The following is a 17,605-nucleotide window of genomic DNA, read 5'->3' on the forward strand; positions in this document are numbered from 1 at the left end:
CAGAAGGCATATTGATCAAATTTGCAGATGAAACAAAGATGGAAGAGACAGCTAACACAACGGATGCCAGAGTCAAGATTCAAGAAGATCTTGATGGGATCAAGCACTGTGCTGAACCTAAGAAGAGAAATTTAATATGATAAATGTAAACTCATACCCAGGTTTAAAAAAAGGTCAACTTCAAAAGTAGAGGATTGGAACGACACAGATAGACAGTAGCTTGGAAATGAGAAGAGAATACCAGTAGGCTACAAGCTCAATGAGTCAATAGAGTGATGTAAACCTCCCCCAAAGCCCCCCCAAATTCCAAAGAACAACCCAAACCAAAAATCAACCCCACCAGACCCTAATGCAATCTTGGGTAGCAATGAGAGGCACAGATGTCAGGAACAAGGAACAATTATCTTATACTTTGCCTTGGCTAGAACATATCTGAAGTTCTAGAAACCACAATTTGAGAAACATATTGGAAAACTGGAAAATGTCCAAAGGAGAGCAATCAAAATGGTGAATAGCCTTGAGTCTATATGGTGACTAAAAGGAACAGGAACTGTCTGCCTTGGAAAAGAAAAGATTAAGGGGAGGGAGTGAAGAAGTGATGATAGCTATCTCCAAAGATTTGAAGAAATACTGTATAGAAGAGGAATTAAACATGTCTTATTTGACCCTAGAGGATAGAAGCAGGAATAATGGGTAGATGTTGCAAAGGCAAATTTGAGCTTAATGTCAAGGCAAATTTCCCAACAATTAGAGTCTGGATATCAAATGTCCTACTTCAAAAGGTTTTGAAGTCATGGTTTCCTCCTACTAGAATCTTTTAGATTAAGATGACCAATTGTTTATGTTAGAGTCAGAATTATTTTCATGCATGAAGAGAACTAGATAGGGACTGAGGTGAAGAAATATGAAAAACCAATGGATTTGGAGACAGAAAACCTAGATTCAAATGCTAGCTCTAATATCACTTGTGAGACTTTGGGCTTGTTTATTATTCCTTCCAAGTCTGTTTCTTCATTTGAAAAATGAGGTAATTTGACACGGAGGGCCCTTTCTGTCCATCTTTAAATCTATGATCCCTTTTTAAGATTATGGATGCAAAAGATTATTCACAATTACAGATGAGGTGATTCTGTTTGCACAGTTTGCTTAACTGTTTTTCTTTGTTATATGAGAGGATTTTTGTATATGGGAGGAAAGGATTCTAACTAGAAATAACTGTGATATAAAACAAAAAGCACTAAAGAAGTTTAATTAAAAAATTACTCTCCTCAAAGATCATTGTCTCTAAGAAAGCTTCTTACAGTAATTCTGCCCTATTCTAGGTCTACATTTGTGTAGAGCTCACTGTAGTTATAATTAGCTGTGCAGCTCGTTCAAAAGTACTAGGTGTCTTACTAAGGTTTATTTCCTCTGTATCTGTCCCATTTGCTCACCCCCAGTATGGGACTCCTGAAGGTATATGCTTTCTTTGATCTCTGCCTACAAGGTGGCCTCCGAGTCTCAAAGGCACAGAATTTCAGAGTGGGAAAGGAGATCAGAGGCCCCTCTATGATGTATCTGAAAAGTGATCATCTAGCCTTTGATTAAAAACTTCTAGAAAGGGGAAGTCTCCCAAAGCAGCCTAGTCCACTTTGGATTCAATTCCTCTCCAATCCCCACCCCAGTGATGTAAAGCTACTATTAAAGGTTCATCATCAGGCATCAGACCAACACCTATTTTCTGAAGGAATTCTCTGTATCATTCTCTGAGAGTATAAGTGGGCATCCTGACTCTGCTGAATATTTCCAGTTAAAAGATACTCCACCATTTCAGCACACAAGGAAACTATTTCATTGTCGTAGAGACCTACTTTCTAATAAAAGTGCTGCCTTACATTGATCTGAAAATTGCCTCCCTGTAACTTGAAGCCAATGGTCCTTGCTCTGCCCTCAGGAGCAATTCAGAATCTTTTATTCTTTCCTCATGTGATATAAGCCCTTCAATATATGAAGATAGCTACCATGTTTCTACTCATCTGCTCTTTTCCAGTTTAAACATTCCTTGTTCCTTCTATAAGTCTTCGTTTGACATGGCTTGCAGTGTGATTACAAGGCAATGGGAAGGTCCACCCTCTCTTGAAAATACTGCAGCCAGATCTTCCCTGATACTTAAAAATTGCACCATTACAGCTTTATGTCTTTGGCTTTTTGCATGATTCTTCTTAAAATAACAACAGGACTAGGAGGGTTAATACCTTCTTAAGTCTTAGTATCATTTTGTCAAATGTTTGTTAAATCTTTAGAGCAGGTTTATAGATTGGGTAGACAAGAGATGGCAAAGAAGGCACTTGGAGACTGGTAGGAATTGAAAGAATTAAAAAAGGAGACTGATGGCTAGGAAAATAAACTTTAGGATTTAATCATTTCCTGTAGGCCTGGTCATGATTGCCACCACATAGACTGCAGGGCTCTGTACCAGGTGGGTGCTCATTCCCTAGTGCTGACTGATTGACTGGGGCCATCTGGGATTGGGTCAGTGCCTCCAGCTTGGCTGGCTGGACCTCCCCCTTCCCCTTTTTGGCCAAGGAGAGAAACATGCCTTAGAGTTGTGACTATCTATCTCCATGTGTGTTTCTCTCTCCACCCCACCCACCCGACTTCCCGGGGACCACACGCAGCTGCTGCAAAGTAGTCCCTGTTCTGAAGGAAAACTTAACCATGACTCACATGCCAAGAGGTTCCTAGTTTTTACCCCTGCCAGACTCAGAAGCTTTATGTTATTTAGGGCAGGGTCACTCCCACCTCTTCTCCTTCCATTCCGACCCCCATTTCCTCTCTCCCCTCATACTCCTAACCACCAGCTTCATGCCTTTCCTCCCATCCTTCTCTGGCTGATATTTTTCCCCCAGTCTTCATCCTCTCATCAAGCCCAGAGAGATTTTAGACAACAGTCTGGGCAGTAAGCCAGCTAGTACAAATTTGGAGACCAACAGTAGGGTCATTACCCCAGCCTCCTCTGCAGACAGCAATTAAAGAAAGATGCAAAACCCTGGAGCAGCATCCTACTTCCCACCACCCACAGGGGAACCCTGTCTCTCATGCCAGGGCCCATCCCCCTCACCTGCCAGTCCTAGAGAAAGGGGTCTTCAGCTCTAAGTCCTAGCATAGAAACCATCTATCATGCTTTAGTCTTTACACTCACACAAGGTTGAGAATGATTGGTATGAACTTCACATCTCCCAATACAAGAAATGAAGGTGGGGGGGTGGAGGAGGAAGAATACACCTTTAATCTACTTTCAATGCCTTCCACTGGCCCAGATGCTTTTGTTTTGTGCTTTGTGGACAGAGAAAACTGTTGGCTAAATACCATTTAAAAATATTTATCTATGGGCCTTGTGAGCGGTATCTCAACACTGCAATTAAAAAATAAAATTATTCCCACCCATTAAAATAAGTCTGACTCCTGGTAAGACTCTTAGAAGTCATTTTGTTTAACTTCCTCAGTGTACCAAAGAGGTTAAAAAACTACTGAAAGATCAGACAGTAAATAGCAATGTCAAGATTTGAACTTAGTTGTCCCAACTCCACATCAAATATTCTCTCCATTATATTACTCTTCTTGAGAAAATGAAAGTGTTGCTGCACAATGGATGCTTGCCAGCTAAGACCTAAGCAGATTCTCTGAATTAAAGAATATTTAATTTTCTAAACCTTTAGGAGACAGCAGTTAATAAAAGACTATATGTAAATGTGAGCTTCCTTTTAGATTTGTGAAATTCTTTATATTATATATATTATCTCATTTGATTTTTATGATCATTTTACACCAGAAGAAACTAAAACACAAAGATATTAAATGACATGTCCAGAAAGAATCTCACAATTGATAATTTATCTCAAGTGGTATTCAATTCAGGTATTTCTAATTACAAGCCCAGTACTCTATCCACTACACCATAGTAGGGGGGAAACTCTAAAATAAAAACCATTGTTAGGAAATCAAGTTTTAGGAGAGGATGCACAAGTAAGAGAAACCAAATATCCAGATCCACCTTGGGCTATGCTAAGAAAATATTAATCACAGTTGGTGGATAAAAAAAGGGGAAGGCATGCTGCTGGATATGTGATGATACCTCTCAGAGCTTAGGAGGCTTTAAGGGTCATACTACCTATTGGGCCAAATTTTGAAGGCCTGCACTGTCCAGTAGACCTAGAGCCAAGGTGGCTCTTGGACTGCTATCTTTAAATCATTAATTCTCTTTTAAATGCCTGTATCACTGAAGTTAAAAGTCCAGGAGTGGGGAGAGTGAGCTGTTCACTTCCAGCAATCACAGAGAAAATGAAATTGTTCAAGTCAATAAGAAGCTTCCCTCTGGGTCAAGGCTTGTCCAAAAAACAGGTTTGGATGGGTGATGTTTGTTTGTGTGTGTGTGTGTGTGTGTGTGTGTGTGTGTGTGTGTGTGTGTGTTTATATATATATATATATATTCAAGTGTGTAAATGAGAAGAGTGGGAGTGGCAGGGAAGAAGTTGCAAGGCAAGAAGGAAGAAATAAAGCTCATTTAAGAATGACTGGGATGGATCCAGACAGGGAGGGGCTGATGGAGTCATGATTTTAGGAAAATTCCTGCCCCACTGCAGAAATGGAGAAGCTCAAAAGGAAAATGGCTGAGAAGGAAACTCTTCCTATCTATTTCCCATCCTCATGGTCAGTCCTATTGTTTAGTCATTTTTCAGTTTGGTCCAACTCTGAGCAACTCCCTTTTGAGGTTTTCTTGACTAAGAAATTATTTTGCCATTTCCTCCTCCAGCTCATTTTACAGGTAAAGCTGAGGCAAATGGGATTGAGTGAATTGCCCAGGGTCACACAGATAGTAAATGTCTGAGGACAGATTTGAATTCAGGTGTTAAAACATCAACAGATAGATGTGATACACAGTATTTACATGATAAGTGCATGAGAGAGGCATAAAATTAAGTGCCACCTAAAGTTTCAGGGAAAGATTATTTATAACCAGAAGCATCTGTTAAGTCTTCCAGGAAGAGGTAACATTTGCATTAGGATTCAAAGGATGCATAAGTAGTACATTCTAGCCATAGGAAATGCATAGGAACAGAACATTGAGTGGAAATGGCACTTAATATGTAGTAGGGACAAAAAAAAATCAACAAGTTTAGATAGTATCTAAATCAATAAAAATTGATTAACCATATACAAAAGATGCTGGGTGCAGAAGATACAAAGAACTTGGCATCAGGAACCTTACAATCTTATAGAAACCAAACATAAATCATAGATTTCAGAACTATAAGAACTTTGGGGATGATCTAGTCATTTTATAAGGGAAAATTGAAATTCAAAGATGTTACAAATTGTCAGTTATGGTATAGAAGAAAGAACAGGGGATTTGGAGCTAGAAGATTTTGGTTTAAGTTTCACTCTTGTCACTTAATAGAATATAATTGATCAATACTTTTCTCAGCTAGAAAATAGGGATAATAAATTATAACTTTATAGGGTTATGAGGATCTAATGAGAAAATCTATATAAACAGCAAAGAACTATACAAATGTTGGCAGCAGCTAGGTGGCGCAGTGGATGGAATGTCTGGTTCAGAGTCAGGAAAAGTCATCTTAGTGAGTTCAGATCCATCCTCAGATACTTGTAGTGGACCCTGGGCGAGTTACTTAATTCAGTTTGACTCAGTTTTCTCACCTATAAAATGAGCTGGAGAAGGAAATGGCAAACCATGCAATTCTCTGCCAAGAAAACACCACATGACGTCATAAAGAGTTGGATGTGACCGAATAACAAAAAGACAAATGCCACTATTATTCTCCAAAGCCAATAAACTTTATATACCCTTTGTCCTGATAGCACAACAAGGTCTATATCTCAGAAAGCAAAGGAATAGTAAAAGGACCTATATGTACAAAACTATTAATAACAGCTCTTTTTGTATTGTCAGAAAACTGGAAAGTAAGGGTAAACTCCATTTGGGGAATGGTATATATTCACATACATACATACACTCAATATATATGTATGTGTATGTTTATTTGATTAAACTTCTATGCAAATCAATGGAATGAGGGGGATCTTGACTCTTAGCTCAATTCTTTCTACTAGTCTATAAACTTTTGTCTTGTTTTTTTTTTTTTTTGTGTGTGTGTGTGTGTGGCCAAAACATTGTGTCTACTACACACTATAGCTGACAAATCCCAGTCTCTTTGGGGCTTAATTTTCTGATGTAAAATAAAGTTAGATTAGATTATCCTCAAAGTTTCTATGAAGTTTCTATCTTTCAAAGTTCTATGAACATTTTGCAAAGTGAAATGAACAGAACCAGGAGAATAATTTCTACAATAACAAAATTGTAAAGGGAAAAATTAATTCAAGAGCTCTTAGCAATGCAATAACAAACTAGTATTCTGGAGGACCACAATGATCAAAGATGCTATCTACCTCTTGCCCAGACAAATAAGGGGCTCAGAAGTAAAAAGAAACATACACTATCAAACATGGCTCATGTGGAAAATTCTTTTGGCATATTTATTACTAGTGGGGTTTTATCCTCAATAAAGGCCAAAGTAGAAAGGAAAAGGGATTAGTAATATGATTACTAAAATGAAAGACAAAAAAGAGGAGAAACAGAGAAATCAAGGGGACCACTAGGCTAATATTCCCAAAGCAATTCCCTACTTTAGGTCTTCAACAGTGGCAAAGAGAAAAACTAATGGCCAAAGCAGAAAGGCTGATTATTTTTCTACCTTTCTTTCCAATTTCATCACACTGCCTAAGAAAAAAAGACATGACCAGTAGTGGTTGGAAGCAAACCTGAGAACACAGTTCCTTACTAAAGGGCAATGAAGAGCTTTATACTCTGATCTTGCATTAGACTATGAGCTCCTCCAGAGTAGGAACTTCCTGGTACATAATATGTGTTTAATAAATGTTAATTGATGACTGACTCCCTGAGCTTTCTTGCTCTGGTCTGGGACCAAACTTAGCTCTATCTAACGGATGGTAGACCAGTTCACATGGTGATGGAATAAAAGCAGACTAGAGAAAACTAAAAGGTAAGCCCTGAGTCAAGGCAGAGGCAAGAAGGAATGATTTACTTCAAGCATCTCAAACTTCAAGAAATGATGAGCAGGAATATTGGGAGGCAAATACCTTAAGGCACCCCAGATTGTTTGCTGTTTTTCCTAACTGATCAGTTTAATTCAGAAAAGACTTGATAACATAGGATGGAGATTTGTTGTATGCTGTTTTTGGCCCCTGATCTCAACTACTCACTTGGGATCTTAGTGCCTATGAAATAAAGTCTCAATTTCTTGATCAGGCAGGCATTCAAGAGTCTCTATGATCTAGCTCTAATCCTATGATCCTACATTCTCCTAAGTAAATCACCCCTTCTAGTAACACTCTCTTTTATCCCTCAGAAATATGTTCCACATTCCTACTTCCTTACCTTTGATAATAACATTTTCCCTTCCTGGAATACTGATTTTGCAGCTCTTTAAATTCTATCCATTATTCAAGTCCCAGTTCAAAATCTACCTCCTCATTGAAGCAAGTTTTCCAAATTAAAATATAATTTCATTTTACTCTGAACTAGGCTATATGAATGTGTTACACAGAATAGGAATTCAATAAATGTTTACTGATTAACTGATCACCATGTATTTGGCATTGATGATATGCTACCTTGTATCATTATTAATATTATCAATAAAACTTAATAATATAAAATAAAAATGTATTGGTCAACTTTTATACAGAAATAATTTATAGCCATGAGGACAAAAAGAGGCTGCAAGGATTTTTGCCTTGTTTCTTCCTAAACTATAAGCTTCTTGAGGGCTGAGACTGCTTTTTATATTTATCACTTGTCTCTACTTAAAGTATCCACTACTGGATACAATAGAGGGACTCACTAAAAGCGGTATGTGATGGTGGAAAGAGCTTCAATCTTGAAGTGAGGAGACCAGGATTCCAGTTTTAGCTCAGCTGCTAATAGCTACATGTGACTGTGGGCAAACTCATTATACTTCTCCCAACCTCAATTTCCTGCTGTATAAAAAGAAATGTAGACTAGATGGATCTCTGACATTCCTTCCATATATTCCAAAAATGTCATTTAATTCGTGGAAGGTCTTTTCTAGAGCTGAGATGGACCCAACGAGCTCATTCACCCCAACTCGGATCTCCAGACTCCAGGGTTTGGAAAACAAGCTGGGGAGGAGGGAGAGAGATTCCATTATGGCTTAATTCCAAACAAGAGAAGATAGTTCTGGGAAACCCTCCCTCAGAGGATCTCAGCAGTGAGAGTACTCATCCTCAACTTTAGGCAATGCTTTTTCTCCCTGCCCCACACCTGCTTTCTCAAAAGGGGGGCTGTTGGGCAAGGATGTGGGGGGAGCATAAAACAGACTTGGACCTCCTGAATGAGCGCAGAGATGGAGATGAGACTCCGAGTCAATGAAACTCAAGAGTGATGGGCGCTTTAGAGAAGAAAGAAATTGTTCTTGCTCTCCTAGAGTCTATACTCTAGTTTAATAGGGAGAATATGGCTCATACACAGATAATGCACAGTTTGTGTTTTAGAGAGAGCCAAAACAACATAATATATGAGAGAGTGGAGAAGGGTCTCCCTGGGTGATCTTCCTCTCTGCTGCCATCCTGGGTCCTCCACCTCCAAAACAACCACGTAGCTCACTTGCCTTCATGCCCAGGGCAGTTGTGCATGCGCTGTACCCCTTCCTCCCTGCACACTGACTGTGCTTCCCCCCACCCACCCCTGGGTGTGCAGGCACTAGAGAGTTGTGCTGGGGTTTTGTTGCTTCCATGAGGAGATCATTAACAAGGCTTATTTTTAAATCGTAATTGCAAAATGTAAATGCTCCCCAAACTGATGTGTAATTGCTACCCCCTCCACCCCAGCCTTTCCTCTTCGGTGCCAGCTTCACAAGGAGAGAATTAGAAAATAAAAAGGGGGTGGATTATGTAAGCAAAACGTTTTTTAAAAAAAGAGAGCGAGAGCGCTGAGAATGTAAGCAAGACAGCTGGTGGCTTCTCTGATTGTCACACGCACACACTTCCCAGCATTAGCAGCAAAAAAAAAAACCAAAAAAAAAAAAAAAACCACAACACCCCACCCTTGCCAATTGTGCCCATCAAAAGCTCAGGGTCAAGTATAGAGTCCCCAGTACAGACAGTACAGACACATGACAGACAAAGGGGGGCCCTGGACCACTGGAGGGGGGCTGATAGTGACTGTTTGGAAAGAGGCTCTTGGGATGGTGATCAGTACTTTCAAAGGTTTAAGATCTCCACTCAGAGGGGAATGAGGGCTGTGTGCTGGGCTCTGAAAGCATCTCAGTTTTCATCAAAACCCAGAAAGCTCTGTGGATGGTGATGGACAACTTTCCTGGCACAATTTCTTCAAGGTCCCAATCTTCGTACCTTCTTTCTTCCTCCTGTGCTGCTCAGTCTCCGTTCTAGCACACCATATCACATTTGTGAGTCAATGTGGTGTCAGGGAAATAGCCTGGACTTAGAACCAGGAGAAAAACATCTCAATTTTTGGTCTGACACTTACTGAGTTGTGTGACTCTGAACAAGTCACTTAACCCCTGAACTTCACAAAATGGAGAGAATAATATTTGTACTACCTGTGTTACATGGCCATCATGAGGAAACTGCTCTGTAAATCTTCAGCTGACACATAAACGTGAATGTTTGATATTAATCCCATCTCCATCCTCACAAATTTGATGGCACACAAAGAGCTAAATAAGAAGAATCCGATAAAATGGGTATGAGCACTAAGTTTGAATTCCAGAACTGATGCTCAGTTGTGTGATCTTGGCCTTTCTGCCTTCTTATCTCTAAGTCTTGGTTTTCTCATTTGTAAAATGAAATGGTTGGACTTTGAAGAATCTTTCAAACTTTCAAATTCTTATATAATGAATCTTTGAATCTCCAAGGGAAATTTCTAGCATAGATGAAAGAAAAGCTGGGGACCTGATAAGATTTTCCAAACCCTTCATTTCAACCCTCAGTTTAATATATCCCAAACACATAGCAATATCCTCTTTCCCTCAATCATCTCATAATGTCCTCCCTCTTAATTCCTGGACAAAATGCAGCGTTTCCCACAAAGAAAACAAAAACGAGTGTCATTGTCTGCCCAAGCCCTTCATATCCTAGGCATGAGGAGTTTTGGGCCCATAATTGAATTTGTGATTGTAATAACTCAGTTTCTTCCCTCTTTATTGCCTAACATAGAATGGTCCTTGGAATTGAAGACTGGCCAAGGGATTTCTTTTTCCTGACTGTTCCACAGGGGAACTCTGATCTCTCCCTCCAGGGAAACCAGAAAGGGCTTTTGAGAACAAAGGGAAAGGACCCCAGATGGTGATTGGGGTGTACAGGATCATAAGAGGAAGTGATGAGAAGTAATGTTTCATGGTAAGGAAGTGGAATGAGGAGAGTCGATCTCACTGTCCCAGTCCTAGCTCTCTGGTTGCTAATTGGATCTCTAGGTATAGCAATGGCTTCTCTATAGTTATCAGTATCATCATCATCACCACCACCATCATCAACATAATCCATAAAAACTTAATATAGGGTAGTGGGCAAAACAATGGGGTATAGAAATGATTCTATGACATGGGAGACACTGGCACAGCATGGCGTGCCCTCATCAGAGAAGGTGCTATGCTCTAGAGCAAAGCAGAATTGAAGTAGCTCAGAAGAAATGGGACATGCATAAAGTTATAGAATCTGCCCCTTATGCCCACTTGACTCTAGCATAGTGATGTCATTTTGGTCTTCTTCCACAACCTTGACGAGATAAAGAAGAAAAACAAGATACAATTCCTACCTTTGAACATCTTAAAATCTTGTTCAGTAGCTTCCAAAGTGGAGGCCCTGACTTGACTACAAGATGTGACTTCACACTATCCAAAAATTAATGAAGGGACTTGGTCACCACACAACCAAGATTACAACCCAGCCATAATCACAACTACAAACATCCATTACGGCTGAATACTTCCCTACTCCCCTGCCTCCACCATTCAAAGTCTTAAGCAACACTTTCTATACCAGCTGTCATCTGCTAGGGACAATTATAACTTAATCCTTATCTAGGCGCCCAAAACAGCCAACAGCAGATGCCTCTGGTTAATCCATCCCCACTATGTTTACCTCCCTTTCCTCACCACCACTTTATACTTAAGGAAATTAAAGCTCAAAGAAATTGTGATTTATGTATGATCACATCAACCATTAGGATCAGTGCTAGAATTCAAGTCCCTCATGATTCCAGGCACAGTGATTTTTCTAGTAGACCTACCCAGGTGTCATCCTAGACCCTTAACTCTCATCCCTAATGTCCAGTAAGTTAACAGTCTTATCATTTTTATCAAGCAATCAACACTTATTAAGCACCTACTTATAGCCCAATAATTCTAAGCACTGGGGATACACAAAGAAACAAAACAAAACAAAAAAAAATTCCTGCCCTTAGGGAGCATACAATTTATTTCTATAACATCTCTCATCTATCTGTCTGTCTATGTATTTACCTATTGATCTATGGATTCTACTTTCCTTTAACACTGCTTTTAACCTGTGGTAGGTCTTTATTACCTCACCTCTTAAATATTTCAATGGTTTCTTGATTGGGCTCCCTGCCTCAATTGTTTCCCAACTCCAATATATCCTCCATTTAGCTTATTAACTTAATTATTAATTATTTTTAAAGTTAATTTTATTATTATGTATTTTATGTATATATAATTAATATAATTAAGTTAATAGTTAACTTAATATTTCTAAAGCATAAATCTGATCAGTTCAACCTCTTCCCCACCTCCACATACATACTCAATAAATTCCAGTGGCTATTCATTGCCTCCAAAATCAAATATAAAATCCTCTATTTTGCTTTTAAAGCCCTGGGTTTCTCCTACCTGTCCAATATTCTTATACTTCACATACTCCATGGACTCTGCAATCCAGAGACATGAAACTCCTTCCCATTTACACTAGACACTTTATCTCTAGATTCTTAGCATTGACTCAGATTCTCTGCCTTTCTCTCCATCTCTATTTACTAGTTTCCCTGACTTATTCCTAGCCTCAACTAAAGTCTCACCTTTTTCATTATCCCCTAATGCTATTGATTTCCTTCTCTTGGTCATCTCCAATTTATCCTGAATGTGTCTTGTTAGAGTTGCTTGAAGGTTGTCTTTTCCATTCAACAGTAAACTGCTTTAAGCATTGTAAGGGCCCTTTAAATGGGCTGCGCCACAGTGCATCATTGAGGCCCGGAAGTAATCTCTGTGGATATTAGGACTGCCTTGTAGGTGGGATCCTGTCCATTTTGGAGCTTCGTAATGGGTGACTCTCTCGCTGATTGGCTGTGTGTGTGATCTCACAGGCCCTTTATAAGCCCACTGCAGGCAGCAGTTGCTCTCTTTAACCTGGCGCTCTTCACCCTGGCTCCCTAGCCTGGGTGGCCAAGCCAAGATGGGTAGCCAAAAGAGGTAAGGAATTTGGTAGTGAACATGTGGGTCTTCTGACCAGGTGTTCACCCGGGAACCAACAAGTCAGGGCATCAGTCAGGGCATTATGTGAGTAGGTATAATAAAGGCTTTTCAGATTACACGTGGCTGTTCTTGAGTGCGCTACTGGTTATTAAGCTATAGATTCAAGAGATTGTGGCCAGAGACCTTTGAAGGCCTCAGAGGAGGCGAGCCGGGTAGAGTTGACACTGCAAAGGACAGTGGTCAAAGGTACTCTGGTGGGCCTAGGACAGACTAGTAATTGTAACTGCCAGGAGAGCATGTTACAAAGCATAAACAATCTTCTTCCTTTCTTAGAATTCTTAGTCATTAGCTTACTAATGCTTACTAACTTTTGACTGACTACCCAGGCTTCTAAGTCATTCAAGTCAAGAACATTTTAAAGTAATTACAATGTGTATTGGAAGGCCAATAAGAACTACTTGCAGAAAAAAAGAATCACTGTGGGCTGGAGTCAAAGCTTTGGCTACACTTGAACATTCAAAAACATTACTCTCATTTAGTATGTTTGGGCTCTAGTTGGAAAATCCTCCTACCAATTAACTATACTTTAGTCTGGTACATAACTATGTCTTAGGACTGATTACCACAATATTTTTCGGAGAGCCCTGCCAATAGCAACTGGAGAAGAAATGAAGAGTAGAGTAGGGGAAGAAAGATATTATGAGTTATGTGTTTTGTGTTAAAAGGTACAAAGACATTTCTTACTATTTGTGGTGCTCCCAGGTTGCCTCTGGGACTATCCACAGGAGGGTTATCTCTCTCTTCTCACTTCCAGCTGGGCTAGAAATTCTTTTTTTTCAACAAGGACAAAATGCCTGCAAAAAAAGCAACAATTAATGGTCAAAAAAAATGGAGATGGGGAATAAATAGGGATGATTCCTATATAACTCAAGTGGTTATTCATCAATTTCCCCTAAGATTTAAGTCAAACTTTAAAGAAAATCATAGTAACTAACATTTTAAGTTGTTAAGATTTTAGAAAATCTTTTCCTCACAATAACCCAGAATAATAGAAATATTATCATGCCCATTTGAGAGGCAAGAATACTGAGATTCAGGGATATTAGATGTCTTGTCACTACTTATACAGCCACTGAGTATCAGAGCTTAGCAACATCCTTTACCTGCAGTTTCATCTTCTCATTTTACTACTGAGTTCCAGAGAAATTAAATAACTAGTCCAACACTAGTAATAGGACAGAGCAGGTCAGCTGACTCAAAATCCAGTGGACTTTTTACAGTGCCATATATGCCTCCCATACATTTGAAAATTGAAAAGCTCCAAGGCCCTAGACCTAGAGCAACCTTGAAGAATGGAGTTAATTACTAATGTTTCAGACTCTTGGCACATTGGGCTAGGTGTCTAGGGATGTCTGAATTCTTAGAACACTGATGTCTACTTTTTTTGAGTTCTGACACCCTATTATTGTCTCTTTGATTTCTAGACCCCTAGACTCACACATGACCCCAATCCTTAAAGAATGTATATATAAAGCCTGCTTAAGACCTAGGATTTCAGGATTACTAGGAAAGTCATGAATTGCCTGACATCTCAACCCCACCTCCACTCTTCTTTCCTATCCCCACCCCAATTCCTCTTGTCATTGCCTGAATGCTCAGTGGAAAATTAATTTCTTCATGTTAAGATTTATATTCCTAACAAAACATAAATACCCAATGAGAATGATCCAAGTTTTCAGTTAATTTAATTCAACATATATTTATTAATGTCCTTCAGTGTATATACAGTGCCCATTATATAATGCCACAAAACAAAACAGTCCCTGATCTCAAGAAGCTAACATTCTATTGGGGGAAAGAACATATACAGGGAAAATTAAATACTAGATAATAAGAGATATTCACAAAGTATTTTCTTGGAGGACAGATCGAATATGAAGGGAAGTTTGTTAATAATAGAATGGGAACCATGTAGCATAATGGAAAGGTAGGATAGAGAGGGATAGGAAAAGAATGGAATGGAACTGACCAGGATGGGTATGAGGGAGTAATAGCAAGGGCAGATAGTTGCTGCTGAGGTAGAGTACAACTCAGGATCATAAGGACTCGTGTGCAGAAATATGGTAGTAGCCGTCACATGCTTCATAATTTCTTTTTTTTTAAACTTTTTTATTTTCTTTTTTTTTTCTGGTTATATATGTACATTAACTTTTGGAATCATATTGGGAGAGAAAAATCAGAACAAAAGGTAAAAACCCAGAGGGGGGGAAAAAAACGAAGAAAAAGGGAGAAAAAATGAACATAGTATATGCTGATTTACATTCCATAGTTTTCTCCCTGGATGAAGATGGCGTTTTTTGTCCAAAGTTTATTGAGATTACTTTGGATCACTAAACTGCTGAGAAGAACCAAGTCTTTCATAGTTGATCATTGCACAATCTTGCTGTTATTGTGTATAGCATTCCAGGTGTACTGGAACTTGTATTCCAGGTTCTACTTGTTTTGCTCAGTATCAGTTTGTGTAAGTCTTTTCAGGCCTTTCTAACATTAGCTTGTTCATCATTTTTTATAGACAATAATATTCCATTACTTCCATGTATCATAATTTATTTAGCCATTCCCCAATTGATGGGCATCTACTCATTTTCCAATTAATTGCCACCCAAAAAAGCTGCAACAAACATTTTTGCACACATGGGTCCTTTTCCCTCTTTTATGATCTCCTTGAGATACAGACCCAGTAGAAACACTGCTGGATCAAAGAGTATGCACGATTTGTTAGCCCTTTGGGCAGAGTTCTAAACTGCTCTCCCAAATGGTTGGATCCATTCATAACTCCTCCAACAATGCATTAGTGATCTAAATTCCCACATTCCCTCCAACATTTATCATTACCTTTTCCTAAAGTCACCTTAGCCAATCTGAAAGGTGTGAAGTGTTACCTTAGTTATTTTAATTTGCATTTCCCTGATCAATAGTGATTTAGAGCATTTCTTCATATGCCTTCATATAGATGATTTTAATTTCACCATCTGAAAATTGAATGTTCTTATTCTTTGATTTGTCAGTTGACACTCTTCACAATTTCAAAAGTGATGTTGATTTGATCATTTATTCGGTTCAGGAAGTAATGGTAGAGAGAGGGAGAAGAGAAACCAGGAGAAGTCTTGCCTGAAAGTCAAAGGAGTAGTGTATGGAATCCAGTGCTCCTGCATCTGCCAAGCACTGTGCTAAGAGCTGGAGATACAAATAAAAACAAGATACAACCTAAACTAAATGCTGCTGGGCTTTGTAAACCATCCTCGACTGGGCTGTTCCCCCTAAGTGCTAGCTGCAGCTACTGTCGGGATCAATGAAAGTTTGAATCGAAGTTGAATTACTCAGCTTTTGAAGGCTTTACCAGAAGAGTACCTCCTCCCGGCATCAACATCCATTCCTCTAGCTAGAAGTCCCATTGCCTCAGCCCCAACCTAGCACCAGGAATAAAAGCATCTTTAACTGAACAGCTCCTTTCTAGTTAACACCATCTTAGCCTCCTGTAAAAACACATTTGCACCTCAGTAAAGAATGTAATTAACTAGTGACTGACAACAGGAAGAGCTAAATATCAGCACAGATAGCAAGGAAATGTAAATTTAGAAATTTGCCCGAACAAGACTTTCCCCCACCCACTTCCCACTCCCTTCCAGGGTCTGAGCTTTGTTTTCAGGTTGGGAAAAGGAGGGCATGGGGTATCACGAGGGAGGCCAGATTCCCTAGGAGCAAAGGAGGGGAAACCAGGGCACAGCTTGTTGGGCTAAACTGGGAGAGAAGAGGCAGACTTGTTAATGAAGTCCCATTCACACAAAAAAGGGCTGAAACAAAAAGCCAGAACAGCAGCTTGCCTCCCCCTTTCCTACCCTCTAAGCTCTTCCAGAAAGAAGGTAAAGACAGGCATACACTGACAGAAACAGAGAACCAAATGAGAGGGCCCAAAGAGCTTAGTGGAAAAGCAGACACAAGACTCCTTCCTGGGGCACAGATCCTTGCCTCCAATATTTGTTACAAAGGTGAAATCAGATTGCAATGAACATCACAAAAAGCCTCAAAAAAGATACCATAAAGGCTGAGATTCTGGGCAAAAGGGAGAAGAGGGGTATTTACTTATTTAACTGTACAGCCTCAGCTTCCTCATCTATATAATGAGAATATTTATCATTCATTCAACAAGCATTTATTAATCACCTACTATGTGCTGGACAATAGCAATATATAAGAGCTGAGCTGACAATCGAGCACTCTAGAATTGTCACTTTTGAATTGTGGCACTGGAGAAAACTTCTGTGAGTCTCTTAGACATCAAGATCAAATCAGTCAATAGCTAAAGAAATTAATTCTTTAGAAGATCAAATACTGAAGCTGAAGCTTAATACATTGGTCACACAATGAGAAGACAGGACTCATTGGAAAAGACCCTGATGATGGGAAAGATGGAAGACAAAAGGAGAAGGGGATGGCAGAACATGAGATGAGCAGATAGTGTCATAGAAACAACAAGCATGAACTTGGACAGAGAAAAAGGGATAATGGAGGGTAGAAGGGGCTAGGATGCTTTGGTTCATTGGATCACAAAGAGACAGGAGTGAAAGACTAACAAGAAGAAAAATGCCAGGTATTGATCTACAGAGATCAAAACAAAACAATTTTTACCTTCAATAAATTTATATTTCTAATGGTGAAATGCATATGTATGCAAAAAAGTAAACACAAAATAGATACAAAATAATTTCATGCCAAAAAAAGGCATCAGGTCAATTTAGACTTTCTGTAAGATTTAGCATTTGAGATTAAACTTGAAGGAAAACTAGGAATCCTACAAAGGGGAGTGATAAGGAGGGCATTCAGAGTAGGGAGACAATCCTATGAGAAGACCTAGAGATAGGAAAAGGTGATAAATAAGTGAAATGGAAAGCAGACCAATGTCAAGTGCATGAAAAAAATAAGATTCAGTATCTTGAAAGGAAGGCTGAGCTGGACTGAAAACAACTTGAAAGAGCAGAGCTTATATTTTATCCTAGAGG

At 39.2% G+C, this 17,605-nt stretch overlaps 1 protein-coding gene across 2 annotated transcripts in view; it reads right to left on the reverse strand.

The window, feature by feature from the left end:
- PKNOX2 (PBX/knotted 1 homeobox 2) overlaps positions 1 to 17,605 on the reverse strand; it is a 346,585-nt gene that overhangs the window by 130,305 nt on the left and 198,675 nt on the right. For both annotated transcript variants that reach the window (XM_074303895.1, XM_074303894.1), the window contains exon 3: positions 13,290 to 13,399. The gene's annotated coding sequence lies outside the window, so the exon portion shown is untranslated. The remainder of the gene's footprint in view (positions 1 to 13,289; positions 13,400 to 17,605) is intronic.

Source organism: Sminthopsis crassicaudata, chromosome 3 (genome assembly GCF_048593235.1).
Source record: "Sminthopsis crassicaudata isolate SCR6 chromosome 3, ASM4859323v1, whole genome shotgun sequence".
Classification (NCBI taxonomy): Eukaryota; Metazoa; Chordata; class Mammalia; order Dasyuromorphia; family Dasyuridae; genus Sminthopsis; species Sminthopsis crassicaudata.